Below are 26,971 nucleotides of genomic sequence, written 5' to 3'. Positions count from 1 at the left end.
GATAACTAATAAGAACCTGCTGTATAAAAAATAAATAAAATAAAATTCAAAAATTCAACAAAAACAAACAAACCAAAAAATCAATACCTGAGAGGCAGTGGTTGGTAGAAAGGAAAAATGCTTTCATCAGAAAAGCCTGCAATCTGGGGAGAAGGTGGACTCATGTCCCAAGACCAACTCTGAAGATTCTGCTCAGCCATGACAGTTTTTAAAGGGAAAAAAGGGGCATAATCTCAGTTAATCATTGAGATAGGGGGTCAGAGTCATCACCCTCCCCCACTGCGTGCAGGTTTCTCAACTTCTTGTGATTTTCTTTAGATGCTGTCTTGTTCACACAGTCTGTTCACAATATTACTGAAGGGGAAGCTAGGGAAGAGGTCTGATCATCTGTTAATTACTTATTCTTCATTTCTACTTCTTTGATCTAAGGAAAGAACCAACAAGTTAGGCAAGGTATTGTGTGATCAGAAGATTTGAAAAGTGTGCTTGGGCTGGAGATGAGCAGAGCATGGGGGGTGCCTGGTTTAAGGTTAGTTACAATGTATTGGGTTGGCCAAAAAGTTTGTTCGGGTTTTTCCATAAGCTGCTTTGCTAAAGTGACAAGAAAGGAGGTTTCCTGCTGAGGGCAGTTTCCTGCAAAGAGCTGCTTACAAATTCCACCCCCACCCCCCACCCCCCGCCCCCATCAGATATCATTTCTTTTCTATGGGATTAGGAACGAAGGTACATCTTCTGTAACTTCTTCATGCTGAGAAAGGGCGTTGAGGTCTTAGAGTGGAAGATGTTGACATGCGTCTGTAGTATCTCTTTGCTGACAATTTTGGTTGCCTGCTTATGTATATGGGCAGAGCAAGCTATAATTACTTTGATGCCCACAAAGGTATAGATGATCATGAGCAGCAGTGCTAATCCCATTCTCTTGAGGCCAGTTCTTGGAATTGTGCTAGGCATAGACTCAGTACTGCTCAGGGTGGGGCAGTTACGTCATGGCTGCAGTCTGGTCATCACGCAGTGAGCGTTTTCCCTCTGGGGGCGGTTATAGTCTCTGTAACACAGCTCAGGAGTGTGCATCAGACACTGAGTCTGGGACTCTATTGTCCTGATCATTAGCTGCTTGGGCCCACTCTTTTGGACTCAGGGAGGCCTGGGAGACTTCAGCTTGTCTACAAACAAGAGGCAGGGGACATGGAGGGGTCTTTGTAATTGGGGGCCCCACAGAGTTCTGCTCGGTTCCACTCTCTCTGCCTCCCTAACCATTCAGGCTTCATTTCTGCCAAGCTCTCCCTCAGGCCCACCCCCACCTCCGCCTTGTCTCTCGTTCTTTCTTGAATCAAGAATGCATTTTCAGGGAATTCCCTGGTGGCGCAGTGGTTAAGAATCCGCCTGCCAGTGCAGGGGACACGGGTTCGAGCCCTGGTCTGGGAAAATCCCACATGCCGCAGAGCAACTAAGCCTGTGCGCCACAACTACTGTGTCTGCGGTCTAAGCCCGCGAGCCACAACTACTGAAGCCCGCACGCCTAGAGCCCGTGCTACGCACAAGAAGCCACCGCAATGAGAAGCCCACACGCTGCAACTAGAGAAAGCCCACGCATGCACAGCAATGAAGACCCAACGCAGCCAAAAATAAAAAAGAAAAATTAAAAAAAGAAAGAAGAAAATTCTTGGAAAATTACTTTTAAAAAATGCATTTTCCAAAACATATCCTTTGGCAGGAGAGGGCTATAGTTACCACCTTCTTCTCTTCCTATCAGGCTGCTAATGCCGGAAGGTCACGACCAAACTGGGCACAGGGACTCCAGAAGGCTCCCAATTTAGTTGCCAAGGACAGGTGGCGTGAACTCCCCTGAGGGAATGAGTGCGTGTGGAGAGGCTGTCACTCCTGAATGGAGTATTTCCAGGAGCCGTTGGGACCCCCGGGACATGGGCCTTTAACACTTTCTCTGGAATCACTACTCTTGGGAGAATTACTTTTCTTCAATTCAGACAACAGATCTTGTAAGGTACCATTTTGTACAATCTTAAATCATTTAAGCTCTTAAGAACGCTAGAGAAACAACTTTAGTGAGTAGCTCCCTGAGCAGCAAGGCAGCTCATGTGGGCGGGTGGGCCTTTCCAGGGAGCCCAGGTTTGGAGAGAGGAGCAGCCGGGCTGGCCCAGCTGTGTGCACCGTCCACCGGTCTAGAGAGGGGAGGAGCGAGCCAGACCCGATGAAATCTCCGCTGCTGCTCCCGAGCCCCGGACCCCGGTGCTCTCAGTCTCTCTGGAAGGGGGCTCAGCTGCCGGCTGCATGAGGTTGTCACAAGGTTGGAGAGAGAGAAGCCCTGACATCTCTCCTCAGTGCCCACTCCCCGCTCCACCCGTGTTAAGTTTCTAGAATCTTCTTTTTCTCTCTAGAAGTGATGAGAAGAGGTCATTAGCAGAAATAGAGTCCAGTTTAAATTATCTGTTGTTTGCCTTCACACCTTATGAATCTTGAAGGTCAGTGGTGGTGGAGAAATATGAAATCAATTTAGAATCCTTTCAGACAAAGAAATCTTGAGTTTTCAGAGAAATCAGACGATGGTTAAGTTTAGAGTTATTATTAATGATATTATTACAACAACACCCATCCTGATTTAAAGACTTAATAAATATTAATTTTGTGTTTACAGAGTACTCTTACACAGATTATCCCCCTTGACCTTCAAAACAATTCTGTAAGACAGAAAGGGCAGAAATATATTTTGCTCAGGTAAGTCCACTGAGGGTCAGAAACTTGCTGTGAGTCACAACTAATAAATGATCATGTCAGACCTCCAGACCCCAAACTCACTGTTAACCCTAACCTTAATCCTTCCCTCATTGCAGTGACTTCTTCAGTTCTCGGATGCTTACCCATCAGATAGGAAGCGTACAAACTTGCATATGATTGCCATTGCAGGTTAAAAAAAAAAAAAAAGATAGATTTCATGCAACAGCTCACATTGTTCCATTGGGTCAACCAATCTTTGTAGGCCTGAAAAGTGTGTGCATATGCATTCTAAGAAATGCTAACATTTATCCAGAAACCTTTTTGTGCCCGATACTATGCTAAATAAGGCGTTGACAGACACTTCCACTTCATCCTCTCAACAACCCTATGAAGTGGGTATTGTTAACTCAGAGAAGAGGAAACTGATTATCAGAAAGGTTAAGTAACTTGCTCAAGGTCACAAAGCCACACAGTGGGCTCAGAAAAACGTCTGTGTAGCACCAAAGCTCGTGCTCTCAATCCCTGTGCTATTTACATCACAGCAGAAACCTATGTTTTTCTGGCACCTGCCCCTACTTCTCACAGAGAACCCCAGCTCCCTAAAAGTCCCCCCACTACTAAGGAGGTGTCTTACACCTGTCCTCCAGGTAAGTCCCTCCGCCCTCCTGTCAACCCCCCAGTGGCATCCCCGCCATTTGTTTACTCTCCTCCTAGGCCAGCCCAAACAACCTAGACATGAAACATTTGGCAGTAATCACCTCTGCGGCAGCCTTGCTAATAACAAGTCAGAAGAGAGAATTGTCCTGAACTCACCACCACCACAGACTTTGTGGTACATTGTTTTATTTGCAGGTTGGAGTTGAAGTGAAACTTCTCATCTGCTGGTTCCTTAAGCCCCTGCCCATATGGGGCAGTTGTGGTAAAAAGGCAATCATTTCCCTTCCCCGAGCTCCACCTCTTCACCTGTGCAGTGGAAACACTGCCCCCTGCCTCTCAAGATGGGGCTGAACTGTGAATAACAGACATGCAGAGCACCTAGTGTGATGCTCGAAACCCTGGAAGCTAAGACAAGACAATGGTACTTCTCCCCAAATTCCTGTTCTGCAGGAAGACAGAGCTCCCCCCCCACCCTTATTCACAGTTAATCGGTTAACCAACTAGTACAATACTTGTTGAGTGGTTACAATGTCCAAGTAAGTTCTTTTATAGGTGAGTGAGTTACATTAAGAGGCCTAGACATCACTCACATGGGATTTTTGTTGAAAATAAATATAATCAGATCAATATGTCATTATTTCAATGGATAAGTCTGAGACTTGGACATATGTTTTGCTGCAATTTTCTCTGTCATGGTGTTTGTTATAAAGGGGCTACAGCATCCAGAGCCTGGCCCAGACAGCTCTGGACACATGTAGACTGAGTCATTTGTCAGCTGTCTGGAAACGAGGAGAAGCCTCCATAAACTTGGGTGGAAAAGCTGTGTGAAGATGTTTAAGAAGGAAAACAAACACAGGGCCCCATCCACCCAGGCTGAGAATTTCCAAGGAGCCGCCCTGGCCAGCGGTGGTCAGCCAGGGCCGGTGCCCTCGGCCACTGAAGGTACACTGCCCGTGGGAGGTCACGGCCAGGAGTTGGGAGGCTGTGGCTCAGGCTAGTTCGCTGCCAGCTCTCCAGGCCGAGTGCCAGTTTGTCTCAGAGGATCATTTCCTGGTTCCCTCCCAGTCAAGCTCAAATTGATAAAGAAAAGACCTTTTCCACCCACTGCTGTGCTCTCCCCAGGATCAAGGTCAGCAGGACTCAAAGGGCTCTTTTCCATTGTGAGGGATATTGAGCCTGTAGTAACCCTCTAAATGTGAATTACTGGATGAATTTTCAGGTGATTTCCTATTGTTCTCACAGTTTAAGAAAACTAAAGTATTTCTTAAAATAATTTAACAAAAAACCTCCTGCTTGATTTGTCACCTGGATAGATTTTCTTATTTCATCTTTCTTTCTTATTTTCTCTTTTTCATCTTTATCTCTTTATTTTTACTTATCTATTTGTGTGTGTGTGTGTGTGTGTGTGTGTGTGATGCCTAGTATTTTGCTGTGGGACTATGGGACTACCCCCTGGGGAATTCCTGAATAACCACATGATTTCAAGTGGAAATTCATTAAAACATTAAAGTTGTTTACAACTGTGTGTCACTGATGCAAGAAAGGTAGATTGAAAGTGAGCTTTGAAGTGTCCTGGGGGCTCATCTTTACATGCATCCGTCTCAGGGTCAGACACCAAACAACAGGTGTCGCTAATACGGAGTTTAGGATAAGCATGGAAACTAGTTACTTTAGTGTCTTCAATTCAAATATGGGGAGGGGGCCGGATAACAGAACGAAATCCGTCAGACACACCAGGGAGAGGGCAGCCGAGTCCCGACTGTCCCCTCCCAGCCTCGCTCCCCCAGCCTGTCTGTACATGCCCAGTCCAGACCCACGGCTGGGTCACCTCCATCCCCACTCCTTCCCCACTCCAGGGCGAAGCCTCCCCCTGGGCTGAAGGTGTATCATTTGCTTCCTCAGGCCGTCATGGAGCCATGGGGCCAGGTCACGCCTGCCCACAGCTGCCGGCCTTCGCATCCCTGGGCACCGAGGTCTGAAAGTCGACCCGGCTGGAGCAGCCGAGCCCCTGGAAGACGTGGCTGGGCAGAAGCAGATGAGAACTTCCTTCCTCTCCGTGCAGCTGCGGCCCACCCCGGCGCGCGCCCGCCCCGCCCCGGCTCCCGCCCGGACTGGGGCCGCAGGGGGCCCGGAGGAGGGACGCTCTCTCCCGGGCCCCGGGGCCGGCTTCTCGGCAGGCCGGGCCCTCGGGCTCGCGCGGGGCCCGACTGCCCCTCCCCCGCAGAGGCAGGGCTGTGGGACAGAGGCACCAGCTGCTCGCATTTGCTCCGCTCCCGAGGAGGGGAAAGAGCGAGAGGAGAAAACCCGGGACGTGGATGCGAGCAGGGGGCGCGCTCGCAGATCCCCCGCCTCCGGGACCCGTGGACGGCGGCAGCCCCGGCCATGCAGACCCCCTAGCCCGGCTCGCGGCATGGGCGACGGTGGGCGCAGTCCCTCCGCGGGCTGGAAGCCCTGGCCGGGCGGTCCTGCCCCGCGGCACGTGTGGGGCACGGACCCGCAGGCTCAGGACGCCGTGGGAGGCTCCCTTCCCCAGGCCCAGGCCGCCGCCGCGGCTGAAAGCCCCGGGTCCGGGGGAGGTGGCGAGGCGCCGGCCCCCTGCCCGGGGCGCCCGCGGAGCGCTGAGGGCTCGGGCACCTCCACGCGGCCCAGGAGCGCCAGGCTCGGCAGGCATCGTGCGCTCCTCCAGACCAGCTGGAGCTGCCCGGCCCCGCCTGCCGCCCTGCCTCTCAAGGTAAGAAAGTGCGCGTGGCTGAATCCCTGAGACCCGAGCTCTTCCCAGAGAAGCGAGCGTGGAGAGAGGGGGCCGATGTGCCCGCAGGGCCCCCAGTTCCTCACACTGGGGTCTCCTGTCCGCTGTGGGCCTGGCTCCTTCCTCTGTGCTCCGCCACCTTCCCTGCACGAGCGGCTTATCGTGTGGAAGGAGAGAATGAATCGCTCCTTCCCAAGATTTCTGCCAAAGACTAGCGTCCTTTATGGGAAAGCGGAGAGGGAGGTTGGAGGCGGTACACGGACACTTGTTGAGCCCTGTGCTGTGCCAGCCCTTATGCTGGGTGTTAATCTGCATAGCCACCCGAAGAACAAAGGCTCCTATCCCCAACTTCAGATGAAGGAATTGGGAAGTTATTAGGCAAAAATCCTCCTCTTCCTCCCAAAAAGGAAAGGGCAGAAGCAAAACCTGTTCTCCGGAATGGGCGAGGGGGACCTGGGGAGGCTTCGGTGGGTTTTGTGGAGGTTTCCAGAACTGGAGTGCAGTCTTGGAACTCAGCCCCATCTGTACCCAGTGGACCACCTTCCACCCCTGCCGGCAGGTCGATGTTTTTCCCGGGCGTCAGCCTCCAGGCCCTGCTTCCCTTCCCACCAGAAGGGAAAGGGTAGCGCTGGGTGGTTTCCAGCGCCTCTCCCAGCTCCAGTCATGGCCAAGCCTACTCTTTGCTCTTAGCATTTCATTCTCTGCATCTCCACTCAACCTCCTCACTGGGCTGGTGCTTGAGCCCAGCCTCCCCTCTCCACCCAGCTCAGGTGTACTGATCCCAAAATGGGTGGACAAAATTAAAAATTATGCTTTTGTTTTCTCTTTCCTGATAGCACGGACATCTTGCTATACTTTGTACATATATAGGCAATGAGGGTGAGGGAGGGGTTGGTGGGATGAGATGGAGGAGGGGGCCTCTTGCTGGACTGTGTGGAAGGTCCACATGTAGGGACGCTTGGGGAAGTCACCAGAGAAATGGATGAAATTCACAGCATCGGGAGAGGGGCCTCCCAGAGGTGTGGACGTGATGCTGCTTCATCTGGAGCCTGTGCCTCCCTCCTGCGTGATTTTACACCCTCCTTCCTGCCCCTTTCCCCGTAACAGGCAGCCCTTACAGCCACAGTCGAGAATCAGGGACAAAAGATGAGCTCAGGTTCTCTTTGGAGGGAAACTCTTGGAAGAAGAGAAATGCTAGCATGCTTCCTTAAGAAATGGTTTACATTCCATCCTAGTCCTTGTATCTTGCATTTCCTACAGGGATTTAAGAGGAATGACATATCCGTGCGTCAGAGCCCAGTCTCTGAATGTGGGGTCACACGGTAGTTGTTTGTGTACTTCAGTGCTGCTCTGATGACTTGAAAACTCCATCTCCCCTCCCTTCTCCTCCGCCTTCCAGGTATGAGAAAACCTCAGAGCTGTTGCCAGTTCTCTAGGGAGAGGCACTGTGGGACTTGCTGCAAGTGGGTAGATCTCTGCCTGTCTGCCCCATTTAGCCACTTTTGCTAATGGGTCCCCAGACATCTGCCCCATCTAAAGCAAGGATGGCAAGATTCCTGGCTAAAAACCTGGAAACCCCAGGTTCAACTCCTAACCTTGAGCAAACCACCAGAGCTCAGTTTTCCCATCAGAAAGCCCTGAGGATGCCACCTGCCTGGCAGTCGCCACGGGGCCAGTGAGGGTCCCTCAGTAGCCCTATCTTAGGGGAGAGAAGAGAAGCAAAGTCAGGGGGACAGCAGGTAGGACCGGGAAGCATGGAGTTAGAGGGGTCAGTTTGGGGGCTCTGGGGTCAGGGGAGAAAGCAGGGCTAAACTTAACCTTGACCATGCTGGTCAGACTGTGTGACGCTCTCTGCCACGGGGAAGAGGGAGTTGGGAAATCAGCACCTTCAGAACTACAAGTCCCTCAGGTGCCTCGTGGCTGTTATTAGCCAGGTGACCCCTGCCTGGCCTTGGGCGTTAGAGAAAGGAAGAAATCAACAAAGAGAGGTTTCCATCCACCCAGCTCTGGGCACATGACGGTTTCCCTGGGTCTGATAGATTAGTGCGCAAGCGCCGCCCTGTCCTCGCATGAGTTGGAACTTAGCTGTGTGAGTCACCGCAAAGTGACAGCAGACTGGTTAAAAATGTCTTCTGTGAGCTATCAGTGAAGAGGCCTTTCACTCAATACACTCATACAAATGTGATTATTTACTACATTTATTAAAGTGAAATATTGCTTACATGGAAGCAAAATCTATTCCTACATGTGTATCATAGGATGGAGGTCCTTGTATCAACTTTCCAAGCAAAAAAGTCTGGATCCTAAGTGTAGACTTTCTTCTCCAAATGGCTAAATTTACTCCCTCATTGTTGAAACAAATGGGGTCCAGAGTGAACATTGCTGATGTATCCAAGTATCACAAGGAGCGGGTGCAATAATCACTTAGTTCTTCATCCAAACCATGACTAGGCTTTAGTGAAAACTACCGCTCTCTGTGCCCTACAGAGAGCTTCCAAATCATGATTCCCTCTTACAGAACCTCACAACTCTGTGAGGTTATATATTATCATTGTGCCCACTTTGTGGATGAGGAGACAGATGCTTGAGCATGGTCAGTGACTTGCTGCGTCCTGAGGTCAGGATGCAGCAGCTTGGACAGAGCTCCTGTGGTCCATGCAGAGGTTGGAGCTCTGCTCTCACTGCCTTCTGAGAGGGCGAGGCTTCCTCGGAAGGCAGCCCACCAGCCCCGGGACTGGGGTCCTGTAAGCACTCCTGGGACATGGGAGAAGGGGCTTCAGGAATATCAGGTCTAGTGACCTAGCCTTGCTGATATGTGACTTGAGTTTGGGGCTAAAGACACAGAAAACAGACACAAGTCAAATGAGAGGGGAAAAAAGCTTTCTCTACAATCATTTCGGGAATTTTCCATTTTTTTAACTAAGTCTTCCTATCTTACATATTTTATGTTTTGAAATTACAATGACTTTGGGTGTGTAAATGACATTAGAAAGACTTCCCTGGTGGTCTAGTGGTAAAGAATCCGCCTTCCAATGCAGGGGACGCGGGTTCGATCCCTGGTCAGGGAGCTAGGATCCCACATGCCGCGGGGCAACTAAGCCCGCACGCCACAACTACTGAGCTCGCGTGCCTCAACGAGAGAGCCCACGTGCTGCAAACTACAGAGCCCATGCGCCCTGGAGCCCACGCGCATGCCACAGCTAGAGAAGAGAAAACCCGCATGCCACAACTAGAGAGAAGCCCACGTGCTGCAACAAAAGATCCCGCATGCCTCAACGAAGATCCCGCGTGCCACAGCTAAGACCCGAAGCAGCCAGAAAAAAAAAAAGCCAATTCACAGCTTCCCTTCCCAAGAAAGCAACTTAAAAAAAAAGAAAAGAAAAGAAAATTAGCAGTAAGTAATATTAAAAATTCCCCCCAAATGCCATTTCTACAAACCCCACCTGTAGCTTTAAATTTCCCAAGGATTTTACCTCTTTATTTTGGTCTTCCTCTTCTCTTCCTCTCTCATCTCAAAAGCAATTAGCTTTTTGAGTTTTCATCACCAGTTGCTAGGAGTGTTCAGGGTTTAGAAGGCAGAGTGAGAATAAGCAGGGCAGAAAAGGCCTCCCTGGAGGCTGGGGGCGGGGGCGGGGGCACAGGGACGGGGGGTGGGGGTGGGGTCGCAGTTATTCCCTGAGGTGATGAGGGGAAGGGGGGGTCCATTTGTACACAGCAGATCAGAGAGAATAGCTTTAACCCTCTGTGTTTTGGATTGTTTTGCCTTAAAATAAAACCAGGGTCTGAAATATGTCTGTAAAGTGTATCAGTTTTTGATAGAGAGATTTTATTTAGAGAAAAGGTCACTGGCGCTGGGATTCAGGAGATGAAATGAAGCTCTGGTTCTGCCAGCCAACTAGCTAAGCGCCCTGACGACTCACTGAGCAAAGCGAGGTTACCCCGTCTGACCTCTGAGGTCTTTCCAGGTCTACCTTCTAGGATAAGTATGAATCTTCGAATCCAGAAAGGGAATGAAACTGTTTAATGAAATAAAAGTATGAAAATAATTTAATTTCATCTACCTCCGCTTGTCTCTAAAAATTAATTATTTTGTCAAACAGCTCCAGGGCAGGGAAGCTACCCTCAGTGGGCTTGCATCTCTCAGGGGATATGGGATTTCAGCGGGAGCTGGGATGTTCTCTACAGGACCAGCACTGAACAATCAGTTGAATGAATGAACCTTGGAAGGGGGTTAACATCCAGTGATATGAGTCAGTGCCATCTTTGGGCAGTAACACAAATCCCCACCACAAAATTTTAGGGCCACAATTGTTTGCTGTCTATTCCCTAAAGGCTGATATTTCTTTCTCTGACCAGATTCCAGTTGAATGAAGTTCTCTTCTGAAGTTCGATACTGACCCCCAGGTACACCTAACCCCCAGGAGGAGGTCATTGATCTCATCTGGAGTAAATGCTTAATTTCTCAAGCCTATTTGACTTTCCTGGCCTGTTGTGAGTTTAGAAACTGTTCTGCTCATAGAGTGATAAAATTCTAGATAATTCTGTCATTATATTAATCATTCTTGGTGAGCAATTTAGAATTTTTAAAAGAAGCTAGAACAAAGGGAGAGCTTGCACAAATGCCATAGAGTAATTGGAACAGTGATGTAGATAAACGTGCAGTGGTATCCCTTTTAAAGGATTTTGGTATTTAGAAAACAGTGTTGATCAGATTCAAAAGCTTATCTTTAGTCTGTTTTACACTGCATTGGTTTTGACACAGATGTCTTGATTTATTATTTGAGTAAATAAAACCTGAGGTAGCAGAATGGGTTTCAAATCTTTTTCATCTTGTGGTTTGCCTCGGCGTTCCCATGACAACATCTCTCACTCTTTTTCTGTCCTTACCCCTTCCTTTGACGTTCACACAGACGTCCTGTGGTCATTGTGCAGGAGCCGCCCTCATGGCCCCATCTCACCTCCACATCTTGATGGGAGAAGAGGGCGGAGAGCGCACGGACCACTTCACACATTGCCCCTGAGACTTGTAGAGACGATTCGGGGTGGGAGCTGGGACCCAGGTCTGGCCCCCTCTTTGGTTCAAGTTAGCTAAGTAAGGGCGACCTCCTCACGCTGGGTCTAAACTCCTCATCTGAAATGTGAAAAGATCAGACTGTGGTTTCCTTCCCTCTAGCTCAAGATTCTAAATTCTTGCCAATCCATTTGCACCTGTGTTTGTGAAAACTCTACCAAAGCTACACCTTTGATGACAAATCTCTAAAAATCCATCATATTTAGAAGTCACTACTGTTGGGAAACTCCTTTATTGGTAAAATTAGATACCTCTCCAGTATCCAGAGGATAAAAAGGAACCAAAATACATTTTTAAACAATTTATGCCAATATATACCCAATTTTCTAATCTCAAGTGTTAAATTTCTCTACAAAATATTGGTAGCACGAGTGAAGTATTAGGTTTGCCCTGAGAGATTTGGACAAAATACTGAATTGAGTTTTTTATAACTATACAAAAAGGAGTTGTGTTTTGTTATTCTCCCATATTAAAAGGAAATACATTCGCTGAAAGGGATTGTTTTGTGTTTTTAGTCCCGTGAATTAATTACTCAGCAAAGGGAATATTAGAAATCGATTCCAGAATTAAGGCCCAGAATGAAGAAGAGGCTTGTCCGCACTCAGCCAGTTGGAATCAGTTCCAACAATTGCCTGTTTAACTTTCAAGTTTTGTGCCCTTGAACAAAAGTGTTCTATCACTTGTAGATTAGTTAGGATTCTTGGATGTGTATGATAGAAACCCTCAAGGCTACTTAACCCCAATGAGGGGGATTCATTATGAGGATAACCCTTGCCTGTAAGTGTTGGGTGTGTAGAACCAAGGGCGGGGGTGCAGCTGCGTCAGGATCACCTGGCATGAGGGCTCCAGAGCATCCAGTTCTCTTTTTTCTTTCTTTCTTTTTTTGTTTAATTTTTGGCTGCATTGGGTCTTCGATGCTGCACGTGGACTTTCTCTAGTTGCAGCGAGTGGGGGCTATTCTTCGTTGCAGTGCACGGGCTTCTCATTGTGGTGCACGGGCTTCTCATTGCGGTGGCTTCTCTTGTTGTGGAGCACGGGCTCTATAGGCACGCAGGCTCAGTAGTTGTGGCTCGCGGGCTTTAGAGCGCAGGCTCAGTAGTTGTGGCGCATGGGCTTAGCTGCTCCGTGGCATGTGGGATCTTCCCGGACCAGGGCTCGAACCCGTGTCCCCTGCATTGGCAGGCGGGTTCTTAACCACTGCACCACCAGGGAAGCCCCAGGTCTCTCTTTTCAACTCACCTGTTGCCCTCTGCCCTTCCCAGCACTCTTCTCCGAATCATTCTTTCTCTTTTTTCACATCTGCTTCCCCTACTCCAGGGGGAGGAATATGGTCACCAACAATTCCCAGATTTATATCTCCTCTCGTTAAAGACTGGGATTCCACAGACCTGCTTCCCAATACCCCTGCGAAGAGGCTTCTTGGTCCAGTGCAGGTTGGGGGTTGGTGCCCACCCAACCTACTATGGTGGGGACAGCTCATATGGTGCTATCAGGTCTACTGAGAGCCCAAAGGTGGTTATAACCATGTAAACCTGTGTGAGGGACAGGTCCTAGAAGTTGATGGGACATCGAGAGAAGGGGGCAGGTGTGGATGGCCAACCCAATAGATGACACAGACACTTTCAGGGAGTTTCACTTAAAATTTATAAAGTCACTGCTTTGTATAAATGTCCTATCTGAGCCCTCTCTGATTTTAGGGAAGCCAGTTTTTATAGCTCTTAAGGAGATTTTTTTAAAAAGCATCCCTGAACAAGCAATGTATTAGAATCAAATTATTGCCTGATATGACTTATAAATAGATTTGCTTCCAGAATCTGCTACTGGGCATAATATGGTAAGTTTTCTCTTTCAAAGACTTTTTTCCTTGTAGATTTTTAGAGACTGTAAAATGCTACATGATTTACATAAATACAAGTCCTTCGGTGAAAGCAGGGTTCTGTAGCCCTTTGGGTTCTATGTGTGATCTGTTCAACATTACAGCCACTCCCTGGGCTACTCACAGTATCCGAGAAGTCAGGACAGTGAGGAGAAGCCATGTTCCTTGAACTGAACCGTATCAGTGAAAACACAAGATGGGCAAAGGAAAGAACCCTGGCTCCACAGTGTCACCACTGCTGGGCCACTGCAGCCTGCTTTGTGAGGAAGTTGGCTCTCCTTCGTTCTAAAGGAATCAGCAGCTGTGGCTCTTTTTTGGCTGCCCTTTGTGTTGTGCACATATCCTGTGATTATATTTAGTCAATTTTAACTTTTTGGAATTTAACTTTCGATTTTCAGGATGTGTGATTTTGTATTAACCTTTCAATTACCAAGTCCAGCAGATCGTGAGCTAAAAAGCTCCAGGACCCTATTCAAGCACTTACAATGTTCTGTCATTTGAAAATTCCATTTTATCTGCAAGAAGCTTGGTTACTCTTGACTGAGTTCTCAATCTGGTTGTATGATGAAATAAAAGTTAAAATGTCACTCCATCCATCTCATGCCATAAGCAGAGAGATCTCAATCTTTTTCCATAAAGGATTTAAAGTGCCCTACAACTATAGCACAAATAATAAAAATAATGGTGAAGGTAAATAGTAATAAAGAATCAGTTCTAGGAAAATATAAATAAGTGTCAAGATGAAGAAAAGATCAGGTCAAGATCAGGAAAAGAACCCAAAAGAACATGCCGTAAAGGCCAACAGAGCTGGTATGTTTGAAAGTCAAATTTGGCTGTGTGCTTTCTAGCTGCTCAAGGTAAAAGAGACATGGTTAGCTACACAGTTCTAACTGTGAGAAGGGACGGAGGGAGCGAGGGAGGGAGGAAGAAAACAAGGGAAGGAGGGAGGGAGGGAGGAAGAGGTCCTCTAACATGTTCCACAGAAATCAATTCTCTTAGAAAACTGAATTTTGCTTGCCCTTTAAAATAACAGTAAAAATAGCATTTTGGATAAAAACTTTTCGAAGGAGGACTTAACATTTACTATTTCCCTGTTTCCTTAGACACATAAACATATATACAACATAACTTAATTTTCTTGATAACTTAAGCAATTACTGTAACTGCAGTATTGCTTGCTGGCAACTTTAGATCTGTGAGACTATTTGCTTCTACACTTAATGCCCCAAATACTCTGTTTTCTCAGTTCTTTTTGCTTTTTAGTAACTTTTTAGTTTTCTCCATGCTGGCCTATCCCTTCTTGCTGCTATTAGTGTGTCTACCTCTAATATACTTCTTTCAATCTACCACAGGCCAGGAAACTAGACAGCAGATTTGTTTAAATTGTAAGGCAAGTTCGTTAATTGCATCAAGTAAAAGTTGAGTGGCTCATCTAGCAGAAGGACTGAGTGAGCTCATCCAGTGGAAGGATTGAGTGGGCTCATCCAGCAGAAGGATTGAGTGGTCTCATCCAGCGGAATTTCTGAGTGGGCTCATCCAGTGGAATTTTTGAGAGGGCTGATCCAGTGGAAGTTTTGAGTGGGCTCAACCAGTGGAAGTTTTGAATGGGCTCATCCAGTGGAAGGATAGAGTGGCTCATCTAGCAGAAGATCTCACAAGTTTTAGAAAGGATTTTTTTCCCTCTGATTTTTAAAAAATTAATTAATTTATTTATTTTTGACTGCATTGGATCTTCGTTGCTGCACGCGGGCTTTGTCTAGTTGCGGCGAGCGGGGGCTACTCTTTGTTGCGGTGCACGGGCGTCTCATTGCGGTGGCTTCTCTTGTTGTGGTGCACGGGCTCTAGGCGCGTGGGCTTCAGTAGTTGTGGCAGGCGGGCTCAGTAGTTGTGGCTCATGGGCTCTAGAGCTCAGGCTCAGTAGTTGTGGCGCACGGGCTTAGTTGCTCCGCGGCATGTGGAATCTTCCCGGACCAGGTCTCGAACCCATGTCCCCTGCATTGGCAGGCGGTTTCTTAACCACTTCGCCACCAGGGAAGTCCCTCTTCTGATTTTGTGTGTTCAGAGATGATACTGTTGCTTTCTGTGACTATGGCCATGCTAGGGATGAATAAAGTTGCTGAACAAATAACTTCTGGATTCATTCATTCAATAAGTATTTCTTGACCACCAGCTATGTGACGAGCAATGTTCCAGGCATAGGTGGTACAGCAGTGAGTTGACAAAGTCCTTGCTCCTACAGGGAATGATAAACAAGCAAACAACACATGGGCATAGGACTTCAGATGGCCACAAGAGCTTGGAAGAAAATAAAACAAGGGGTGATGAGGGGAGGGTGCTCGAATGAATGGTTTAGTTTGTGTGATGACAGAAGGTGACCTCAGAGTTAAGCCTTGAGTGACAGGCAGAAGGCAGCCACAAGAAGATCAGGGAGGGAAGGTTCTAGGCAGAGTTAGCAGAAGAGCTCCCTGTACCTGCAGGGTCACTGGGGAGCATAAGTTACTGTGAAGCTTACTCAGAGCTATAGGCAGGGCCAGATCACACAGGGCCTCTTAGTTTTTGGTAAGGATTTTGAAATTTATTCTAAGTACAGTGGGGAGCCTTTGGAGAGTTTTAAGCAGGAGAGAAACACAGAAATTAAGGGAAGGGTGGGTGTGTTTATGAAGCGACCTTCCTACAGTTACTCTGCAAATTACAGGTTTGAATCTGCCTCCCATTTCCTAATCTTGTCAAAGAAGCCTTGAGGCACACAGCTTAACTCCCTCTGAACACTGGGGGCTCTACTTCTCTTCAGAGTCCTTTAGTTCTGAAATGTAGAGGTTTGATGAGGTCCTGTGGACACAGACAGGTGAAGGGGGAGAAAACTCCAGTTACTCAAGGATTTGAGATTTCCCCAAATGAAGCTGTGTTCTAATGATAGACAATAGAGTAGATCTTTTCCATATTTGTAACCTCAAAAAGTTAAACTTATTGCAGTGCATAGAATTTATGATTTAAATAGAAAAACTCCCCTCCCACTTTTTGAGCATTACAAAATGCATTGCACATAATAGGTGCTCCATAAATATTTCTCAACTTTAGATTATGGCAAAACCACACTAAGTGACCTTCTCTTTTACCAATGCCTTCCGTTCTTCCCTCAGGTGCTTTCATCCCTCCAGTTCACATCTGTAGGCAGTGAACTGTGAGGCCATCCACGCCAGGAACTCGGCAAGCAAGGGGTGGTTGGCACTCTTGGAGTCCATCCAAAGTAGAATAAAATTTTGAACTATCTTTGGGGTCATAAATTTAGCCTAGTGGTGTTTCTATGAAAATGTATTTCTCTTGTGGCTCAGACTAATATTTAAGGAGTTCCTGGGTGGCCCCGTAGCCAAAGAATTACAGTAATATTTCTGGCTGAGCTTAGTGACCTAGTTTTCTGGATCTGCTTTGTGAATAATCTTTATGAATAATGACCCCCAATAGCGGTAACTATTCTCCTAATGAACCAGCTTTACTCCATGCTTTAAACAACCTCTAAAATAAATTTTTTCTATTTAAATAAATCAGTCTACTTTTCATGCCATTTTAGAAAGCTCATGGCAAATTCTTTCCCTTCTCATCCTCGATCTGTTTTACTAAATGAGCTTTTCCTTATAGTTCTCTGCAAACTGCTCTCCTACCACCTTTATGCTGTTTTGTGAGCCACTGAGGACCGGCTGCCTTTGTTTATTGTGTCATCTTGTTGTTTGCAGCTTCTGGAGCCCTTTGAGAAAAAAGCATCACATAAATCCAGTTAGAAGTAATGGCAGGAATTACACTGTTGACTACCTGTAATTTACTTTAAGCATTATTAAATGTTTCTGTAGGTCCTTTGTAAAGCACAAAACAGAGGCAGAAGATTCTTTTTTTTTTTTTCTAATTATTCCAGTATTTTTTTTTCACACACACACACTGTATTTTATTTTTACAAGAGATAAATAGACTGACACCAAGCATTGTAAATGGGTGACCACAACAAAAGCAACAATGATTGCAATTACCAAACACGAAACACACTCATACTATGTCATAATATTGACATTCAGTCCAGTAATCCTCCACTGTAACAGCTCCTTTACTTTGCAGTGAAAATTGATTTGTATATTCTTTGCCTCTGAGTCCTTGTGGGATTTTTTTTTTTTTAATTCAAACAGAAAGTCACAAAAATTATAATCATCCTCATCAGTTCACTCAGTCCCATGTAATTAATTTTTTTCTTCATCTTGATCTTTTGTTAGCACTTTTATGAGTTCATCAGTTTTTCATTAGAGTTCTGAAAATGCTTATTCATTCAGTTCAGCAGTACAGTTACCAGAAACCTGTACTTGTCAGAGTCTTTTCTATGACTTCCTTGAAGATGAAACCCTTTTATAGGAACATATTTGCGAAAGCATCAGAGTACACCCAGAACTGTCTGTAAATGACAAAAGACTTAAAAATGACCACGGTTAAAGATTTGATGAAAGTTCATAATAGTGTAATTGACAAGGAAATTTAGTTATTTCTGAGATATACATTTTAAAGTAATAACTAGAATTATGACTTATAACATTATACCAGAATATATAAGATTTTTAGAAATTTCACGTAATGTCTGAAACATTTATATTAACATATTTCCATACAGATAACCCAATGAAAGTTTAGTATTAGTTGTTTTGTTTGTTTGTTTATACTGCAGGTTCTTATTAGTCATCAATTTTATACACATCAGTGTATACATGTCAATCCCAATCGCCCAATTCAGCACACCACCATCCCCACCCCACTGCAGTTTTCCCCCCTTGGTGTCCATATGTCTGTTCTCTACATCTGTGTCTCAACTTCTGCCCTGCAAACCGGCTCATCTGTACCATTTTTCTAGGTTCCACATACATGCATTAATATACGATATTTGTTTTTCTCTTTCTGACTTACTTCACTCTGTATGACAGTCTCTAGATCCATCCACGTCTCAACAAATGACTCAATTTCGTTCCTTTTTATGGCTGAGTAATATTCCATTGTATGTATGTACCACAACTTCTTTATCCATTCGTCTGTCGATGGGCATTTAGGTTGCTTCCATGTCCTGGCTATTGTAAATAGTGCTGCAATGAACACTGGGGAGGCAGAGATCCTTTTTCTGCTTTCTGTAAGCTTAACATTTGTGGTAGACAAACATATATGCAAAGAGGCATTTTTAGACATATATATACAAGAAACATCAGCAGAATAAAGACAAAGGTTTACTACTTTGTAATAATCAGTGTAGGCCTGCAGTGGGGTGATTTAGTCAGGAGAAGATTCTTAATGGAGATGGGCCATCTGAGTGAAGGGAGGAAAGCTTGGATTGATAGAATGTAGAGAGGGCTTGAGTTTGTGGTTTCTCCTGAGTTCATGTGTGAATTTCATGATTCATTGTGAAGGAACGCAACAACTATGTGGTCACATATTTAGAGAGTGAATGTTTTTCAAACTGAAAAAAATTAAGGTTTCTGGCTTGTTAGTTTATATCTTTTATTCGAAAGTATAAAAAATAAATTTATATTAGTCAACTATATTTACTGAAAAGAATAAAATATCATGAGAGAAGCACACATTCCAGGATTTAAAAATAAGCATAATTTAATGCAACACTGGAGAATTTGAAACCAAGACCAGAAAATCTGGACACAGAGTGCCATGTCTGTGCATTAGAGAGTGGTGGCTCCGCACCGGAACTGGCCGGTTTCCTTTCCCGGTGGCAGGTGATGATGGCAACTGAACAGGGCCGCTTTGGGAGGTGTTGCTAAGAGACGCAGAGATGCAGGAAAGGGCCCTGCATGCCGGACCAGTCGGTGAATCAGAAGCTGTTTCTTGCAGGAAGCAGGGGAGGCAGATTGACTCTGGGACGATTCTGTGAATGAGCAAATGTGCAGGGACTGTATCTTGCTGTAGACACGAAGGATCCTGCTGTTTGGACAGCAAATTGAAGCAGGTGATCCAGGCTGGGAGCAGGCCCCTGTGACTCCTGAACGAAAATGACGTTTAGAAATCTGTGACACTAACAACATGTCGGTTCACGACAGTAACGTGTAGATTGGCTTTCCTGCCTCTTTCCTGCCCAGACGGAATCGTTATGATTATTAAGACTTCTTAGGCCTCTTAATCACGAAGACCAGCCCAAGAACTTGAAGCACTCATTTCCCTCCCTTCACAGCCTCACTGGGCCTGTCTATGCTGCTGGTGGAGCAGTCTTTGCCTTCTGTTAAGGGCAGGTAAAAGACAAAATAAGTTATTCCTGACTGTGGAAGGCATCAAAATCCATCACCATGCTCAGAGAGAGGGCCATTTCATTCTCTTGTTAAAATCACATTAAAAGCTAGCTGCAAACCCCCATCCTATTGGACCTCAGCTATGCTCAGGGCTCCCTGTCTGCTAACTTTGGGCCAAGGACCCAGAAAGGTCATGACAGGAGAAGTTAATGAAGTCTTGCCCTCACATCTGTCCTTCAGCACGTGGTCAGCATGAGCGCAACCTTGAAGAGCTGCCCCAGGGGCCAGACTCTGGTGAGAGGCCGGCTCTGCCTGCCCCTTCCTCCAGGGTGGCCTTGGTGAGTTACTTAATCTCTCTGTGCCTCAGTTTCTTCATCTGTAAAACAGAGGTTAAATGAGGACCTGCCTGGTAGAAAATAAGGATTAAGTGTGTACTAACATTTAAAGTACTTGGAACCATGCCTGGCATGGAGTTTGCAGAGGCTGGGGACCCCTGCTTGGATTAGCTCTCTGTCTGCTGGAACTTTCCCCAAACTGCGTCCCACCCCAGGCCCTGTGCTGCTTCTGTGCCCCAGGCTGGGGGCTGGACTCTGCACTTCTGGAAGAATGACAGCACAGAAGTAGGGGGTGGGGTCTTCCCTCTGAATGCCTGAATACCCTCCCCCATCTCCACCCATAAAGATGAGGGCTATATTTTCTTTGTTTAATCATAAATTCTGTTATATATACGCTTAATATCTGAATTCACTATGATTTCATCACCCACTATGCAGAACTGATGGGACCTTGAGAAACAGAAAATTGTTTAAGCTTAGAAATGTAGGAAAGCAAAAGAGCTCTCTGTAGTTGGAAGAGTAAAGCCATGTGCCTCAGGGTCCTGAAGACAAGGTTAGCAAGTAGGAGGTAAGATAGCAAAGCCTGAAAAACCCTGGCCAACAGCTTCATTGCGTCACTTCATAACCACGACAGCCTCCCCTTAATTCCTGCCCCTTTTCCCCTGCTTAAAACTCCCCAGCCCTCACCTGCGCCCCCCAGGAGTCACAGGATTCTCTTTCTGCCCCTTTCCAGGCACAGCATCCTCTCCTCCTCTCCCCAGACACTTGTTACCGCTCTTCAGTGTGTCTAACTGAAGGGAAGGGTCCTGAGGACACCTGTGCTCCTGACACAGAAACCTCCCTGGGCACAAGTGCGTGTTAATAAAGTATCCTGCCACTCAAGAATGTTTTGAAGAGGTTTTCATTGTTAGACCACATTCTAAAAGTAAAACACTTAAGCCAGGTGTACCTAGAGTTAAAGAAAACTTGGATTTTACAAAAATGTATTGGATAAAACTCTAGTGGTTCTCTGGGTTTAAGTTTGCTTGGTTAGTTCCAGTGTCCTTTTTATTTATTTATTTATTTTTAAGGAGGGAATACCAACCTTTATTTATACTTGGGTTCAGGTTCAGAGGTATCTTAGAATATATAGCAAAGCAGGAAAAAGCACAGATTCTGGGATCAAGTCTCAAATTCTAAAACAAGCATATTAACTGTGTTACAACAGGCAAATGTTACCCACAGTTTCTTCGGTAAAATGGGGTGAGCATCACCCCAGCTTCCAGCATCTGGTACAGCTGCCTCCCCTCCCACCCCAACTCCCTCACAGGCAGCCCGGCTGAGAGAGCACAGCTCTGCAGGTCTCAGCTCTGCTGGTCAGGGTGGGACTCGGTGAGTCACTGAGCCTCTGAAGTAGCCCCTCACCCCAGTGTTCACCAAAGGCAAATAGGGGCTCGTGAACTGGTCCAAGGACCAAGTGAGAAAACCACACATAGGGGTTCACTAATCTTAGTTATTATGAGTCTTGCCCAGGACAAGGATGAGGCCAGAGTGTCCAGCAGTGTCCAAAGTGGGTGCTCAGGACAGTCTGTTGAAAGAAAGAGGTGGTACTTCTTCTTATATTTTTACATCTCATCTTTAACATTTTTATTTTGTGCTTTAAAATGTACAAGATATATTAATATGAGAGTATTAATATATCAATCATAAATAAATATGTGTATTTGGGGGACAGATGCTCAAATGATTTTGCTGATGGTGTTGAGGGGAATGGTTTAAACATTGTGAGGCTTACCAGACTCAGAACTGTTAAAAAACAAAATTCAACTTAGTAAATTTTAAAGATCTTAGTGGTTTTCTTCAATGATTTGTGAATCAGGCAACATCCCATCTAAGCAGATAGAAAGGGGCTCCAAAGTGCTGTACAGAATGAAAGACTTTTATAGGCCCAAGGGAGTGGGAACAAGGAAGTTATACCAGCCAACAGTGGGGTGCTGGTGTCAGGTCCCTTTCCCGTAGGGGCTGCAGGGGTCTATCGGGCAGACGACCTCACTAGTGCTGACCAGGTGATCCTGACGGACGGGTTTAAGACTCCATTACTGGGAGAGGCTGAAACTGTAGTAAAGTTAAGCCTAGGTTTGGTGACGTGAAGCTCAGCAGAAGTAATTCCATTTGGGGCCTGTTGCCTTGTGTTTAACAGAACAAATATTCAAAACAAATATCACCTACATGACAGTTTTGTCTAAGTCTTATGCCTCTTGCTGCTACCACGATTCATCCAAAATAGGGCTGGAGCACCTATTTTACTATGGCCTACTTCCGCTCCAAATTCCACCGTGCAGAGGTTTTTCCCGCACCACCAAGCAATTCTCAGACACCAGCTGGGTGTCCCACAGTTCAATTAAATTCTGACACTACCTACATGGAGATGGCGTCAGATCCCAGAGGTTAAGGGCTCGGTCCTATAAGACTGCCCCTTCCCCCTCTTCAGACATCAGTCACAGGTCTAGACGGTCACTGGTGCTTCTGACCCACCAGCTACAGATGGGAGGTTCCAGAGGGCCCCTCCTCAGGTTCAATTAACTTGCTCAAGTGGGTCACAGAACTTAGAGAAGCATTCTACTTACTAGATCGTCAGTTTATTATAAAGGAGATAACTCAGGAACACCCAGGTGGAAGAGATGCAGAGGGGACAGTCTGGGGAAAGGGCACGGGGCTTCCATGATCTCTCTGGGCACCACTCCCCTGAATCTCCAGGTGTTCACCAACGTGGAAGCTCTCTGAACCCAGTCCTTTTGGGGGTTTAATGGTGGCTTCATTACACAGGTGTAATTGATTAATCATTGATTGAACTCAATCACCAGCCCCTCTCCCTCCCTAGATGGGGTGGTGGGGAGGGACTGAAAGTTCCAACTCTGATGGAGAATAGGTTCCTCTGGCACCAGCCCCCTTCTTTAGGAGCCTCCCCCAAGTCACCTCAATAACATAACAAAAGACACCTCCTTGGATCTTATCTTAGGAAATTCCAAGCGTTTTAGGAGCCCTGGGCCAGAAACAGGACCAGACCAATGACATATTTCTTACTATAAATCACAATATCACATATAGGCAATAGACCATTTCACTCCTAACCAGAATTCCATACAAATAGCTTTAAAGGATGAGATTTGGAGAAGGGTTGCCAAATTTAGCAAATAAAAATAGCAATATTTGGGACATACTTTTTAGTACACTTATTTGTTGTTTATCCGAAATTCAGTCTTAAGTGGTGTCCTGTATTTTATCCAGCAACACTTGTTTGGAGTTGGGTCTGGTGTTGAAGACCCATTAGCTGAGAGATCTTGGGCAAATGACTTAGCTTTTCCGAGCCTCACTTTCTTTGTGCCCTCCGTTGCTGTGAGCATCCTTTTTATAGTGGATATCAGCACTTAGGATGGTTCCTGCACAAAGGAGATAAAGGTCTAAATTATAGGTATTATCATGATAGATGGCCCTGTTACTTGCAACTCAGTTTCAAGTATTTACTACAAATCTTACCTCCTTTGCTTGAAGGTGGGATCCACATTTGCACAGACTTGCACTTAACGTGTGCACAGTTTGTTGAATTTTGCATAAGTACTGCTTCTGCCCAAGCACTTCCACTGAGTCTGGTTGACTGGCTCTTGGCTGGCCCCCTCTTCCTATTCTCCTATTCCCTTTTCCTTCCCCGTAGGAAGAATGAAGCTTTGTTCTCAAGTTATTTCAAGCAGGCTAAGCCCTTGTGGAAACTGCTTCAATCAGTTTTTATAGGCCACTAGGTCCCACAGGATGTGTAAGATTTATCGTTCATATCAAACTGAAAAACTCCCCTGTGTAAATCTTTGAAACTACAGATGAAAATGAATGGCATTCACTGCAACCACCGTAAAGATTTAATGACATTTGCATTCAAGCTGCTGAAAGTAAATCATTATGGATGCCGGGTGGCTATTCTTTTGCTGAGTTTAGACCGATTAGAACAACTTGCCCAACGTTAGCTTGATATTAATTCAGGGTGTGTGAAATGTCCCCCTCAGAGCTGTGGGTTGGACATGATGGAAACTTAGACATTTCTATACAATTATGAAGCATAACAAGGGTTTGGGGGAGGGAACCCAGGACAGTGATAGGGACGGTGGGAAAGACTTCCTGGAATGCTCACGCACCCAGACCATCCCCTGAGAGGAAGCAACGGTGCCCAGGAGAGAGCGCCAGCATAGTCCTCACAGTCACAGCACGCCAGCTCCCGACGTCTGTGTGTCGCTGCACTGAGGCACTTCGCCCGCCTTCCACTTGCTGTCAAGAAGGAAGATTAAAGTGAGAATTAAAGACTCTCTGAGTCTGACTTTATTTTTAAAAAGTCCCTGACCTTAGCCCCCTGCATTTCAACTCTGCTATTACTAAGCATCCCCCTGGGCCACCCACTCTGCTCAGGTGTTCTGGGGCCTCTGCTAGGTAGGTATCCCCCATATGCAGGCTGCAGAGGAACCAAAATCAGGGGACTGGGCAGTCAGTCCTGTATTCCCAGTGTGTGGGCAGATGAACTGGACTGAACTTTCAGGCATGCGGAAGACCATTCTCTTCCACATCATTATCAGCAAACATTTCCCATGTGCCAACTGATGGAGGGATTTTCCTTCGGACCCCCGGGTGTTCCACGTTGGGAAGCTAAAGGGAGGTATCTGCAGTGGACAGAAGAGACAGAATGCCGGGCACGCTGCTCCAAGCCAGCTAGACGACGCACAGTGCGCCGAGCTGATAAGCCCAGCCGTCACCAATTGGCTCATAAGGGGGGAGATCAGTCACCCAGCCGCAACTGCTGTGGGTCCCTCTGGAGCAGCTCTTGCCTGCATGGCCCTGGGGGCTGTGGTCCACTTCAGCATGAGACAAAGCTCCCACCCTGGGCCTTGAGCATCACCCCTTGTCTGCACCATCCGATTGTATTTCCATCTTCTAGTTCCATCTGCCCATTTTTGTGCAATTTCTTATCCCCTCACAAGTTACAATTCAAGCTTTTGAGCTCATAGAACACACGGTCAGAGTCCAAGGGCTTTCCTGGTGCTCTTTCTGTAGGAGGCGTTTTGAAGGATGCTGTGACTCTGGGTAAATGACGGCTTTCTCTTTCCTTATCTCTCACATGAAGCTTTGAATGAGATGGCTCTGGAGTTTCTTCCAACTTTCGTATTCTTTGAGCCTCTGAGATGGCGTAATAGGTATGAATACACTATAAAGCAAAGAGGGGACAGAAAACTTAGGTACCACTACTGTTATTATTATTTTTCTTCTGAATTATGTCTCAAACTGAGGTGTGGCACAATACCAATTTCTCTCAATTCCTAGTTCCTGCAGATTGACCAATTTTAAAAACTGATAATTGAATGTCTGCCCAAAGAACCCATTAGTTTCACAGCTTCAGCAATCAACTTTCACTCATTTAGCAAATATTCAGTTTCAGGCTCTGTGCTAGACACCAGGGAATTAAAAAAAAAAAAAAAAAAAAGACAAACCTGCCCTTGCGGTGTGTATGATCTAGCCGAGAAGACAGGCATTGAATAGGTGATTAAAAGTATAACAAATGTTACAAGGAAGGTTAAGATGCTGTAGCAATGTGTAGTGGGAGCACCCTACCTGGTTTGAGTGGGTAGGAAAAGCTTCCTGCCGGGAGGAACTCTCCAGGTTAATAATAAGAGCTAACATATATTGAGCCCATTTTATATGTCATCATGTTATGCGCATTATTTCATTCAGTCTTCATAAGAACCCCATCAAGTAGGTCTATTATTGTTTCTACTCACAGACAAAAGAAATCAAGGCACAGGCGGTGACAACTATGCCCTCACAGCTAGTTGGAGATAGCCCTGGATGTGGGTGCAGGAAGCTGTACCCCAGTCTCGGCCGACTGGTAGGAAGGAAGCTGGACGAGCCGGGGGCAAAGGCTGGGGCAGGCCCCGTGCCACCTCGTGGGCTTCGTGAGCTGACGCCGCAAGGAAGCTCCAACAGCCGCGTTGTCCGTTGGTCCTTCAGATAGTAACGTGCTTCTGAAGGAACAGCTGCTTTCTAATTCAGGAAAGAGGCAGACGGAATGGTTCATACACAGTCAGAGGTTATTAGGGTTTGTGAGAAGTAAAATCTCCTTAAAGTAAAATTTCCTCAGAAGTGGGAGGGGTTGCATAATCTAATTTTCTAATAAGCCTTAAGTGAGAAAACTCTATAATGATTTTAATGCAGTTCCACCTGGTATTCAATCAATCAGGTGGCAAGAATAGTAGATGTTCACTGTTTTAATGATAGAATGATTCTAGCCACAGTCACAAAGGCATTGATTCTAGCAGGTTATTTTTCTCCATTCTTGGAATCACATGCTTAGGGGAAATGTAGAAATAATGAGGAAACATTATAACGGTGGGAGGAGGACTTTTCGTCCTGACACTGTGAGCGGTTCTACGCGGTTAACCTGAACATGTCTTGGCTGAGGACGACTTCACAACATTCAGGAGAAGGGTCTGCTGGGCCGCGTTTAGATTCCTCCAGTGTTATTAAAGCGTTTCCACCTTAACTTCAAAAGAAGCAACATAAGCATGACCATGTCCAATATTACTTTATCTGGGTGCACACAAAAGCATCTTTAATTATTAGGAATTACATGCTATTAAAACTTAATTAACTAGAGTTCCGCTACCTGGAGTTCTCAATTAACTTGAATTACTTTTTGTGTTGTATCTAAGGCTTATGGGAAATTGCCAGATTATAACGTGTTAAAAGAAAAGTAAAATCCAACTCAAACATTTTAAGACGAATGAATCTCATGTTGATGGTGCACCTTAGGCCAGGATTCTGGGCACACCTGTTCCGCTACACTTGGTATTGTGAACTTGGAAATCACATGGGTGTGTCTGGGAGTCCTCGTTATGCTCACTGTTTGTCTCCAGACGAGTTATTTCATTTCTCGATGGTTCAATTCATTCATCTGCACAAAGGGGGTCATAGTACCTGTCTCGCTGTAGTGTGGGAAGAGCAGAATGAGATCACATGGGTAAAGCAGAGGGCCACTCAGAACAGGTGCTCAGGAAACAGAAATCATTGAAAATGATTTAGCCTGGGCCACCACAACATCACAAATCATCAAAGAAACGTGACTTACATTTGCTATTCTGTGCTAACTCTGACAGAAATTATGCCTTCATATTTTCAAGTTATTTTTGATAATGACTTTTGAAAATATGAAGGCATATTAAAATTCATTTAATAATGAATTTTAATATTTTTAAAGTTAAAATATTTTCTGGTTAACCCTTGGTA

At 45.9% G+C, this 26,971-nt stretch overlaps 1 protein-coding gene across 4 annotated transcripts in view; it reads left to right on the top strand.

The window, feature by feature from the left end:
- Nucleotides 1-5,999: 5,999 nt before the first annotated feature.
- The window catches only part of PSD3 (pleckstrin and Sec7 domain containing 3), a 545,202-nt gene continuing 524,230 nt past the window's right edge, over nt 6,000-26,971 (top strand). For 3 of the 4 annotated variants that reach the window (XR_009698802.1, XR_009698803.1, XM_061177515.1), the window contains exon 1: nt 6,001-6,121. The gene's annotated coding sequence lies outside the window, so the exon portion shown is untranslated. Of the gene's footprint in view, nt 6,122-26,971 lie in introns of all 4 variants that reach the window. The other variant, XM_061177522.1, reaches the window with a different exon arrangement.

The sequence above is a fragment of the Eubalaena glacialis genome, chromosome 20, assembly GCF_028564815.1.
Source record: "Eubalaena glacialis isolate mEubGla1 chromosome 20, mEubGla1.1.hap2.+ XY, whole genome shotgun sequence".
In the NCBI taxonomy this organism is placed as follows: domain Eukaryota; kingdom Metazoa; phylum Chordata; class Mammalia; order Artiodactyla; family Balaenidae; genus Eubalaena; species Eubalaena glacialis.
The sequence above is the reverse complement of the archived record's forward strand: the minus strand, read 5'-3'. Positions and strand labels throughout refer to the sequence as shown.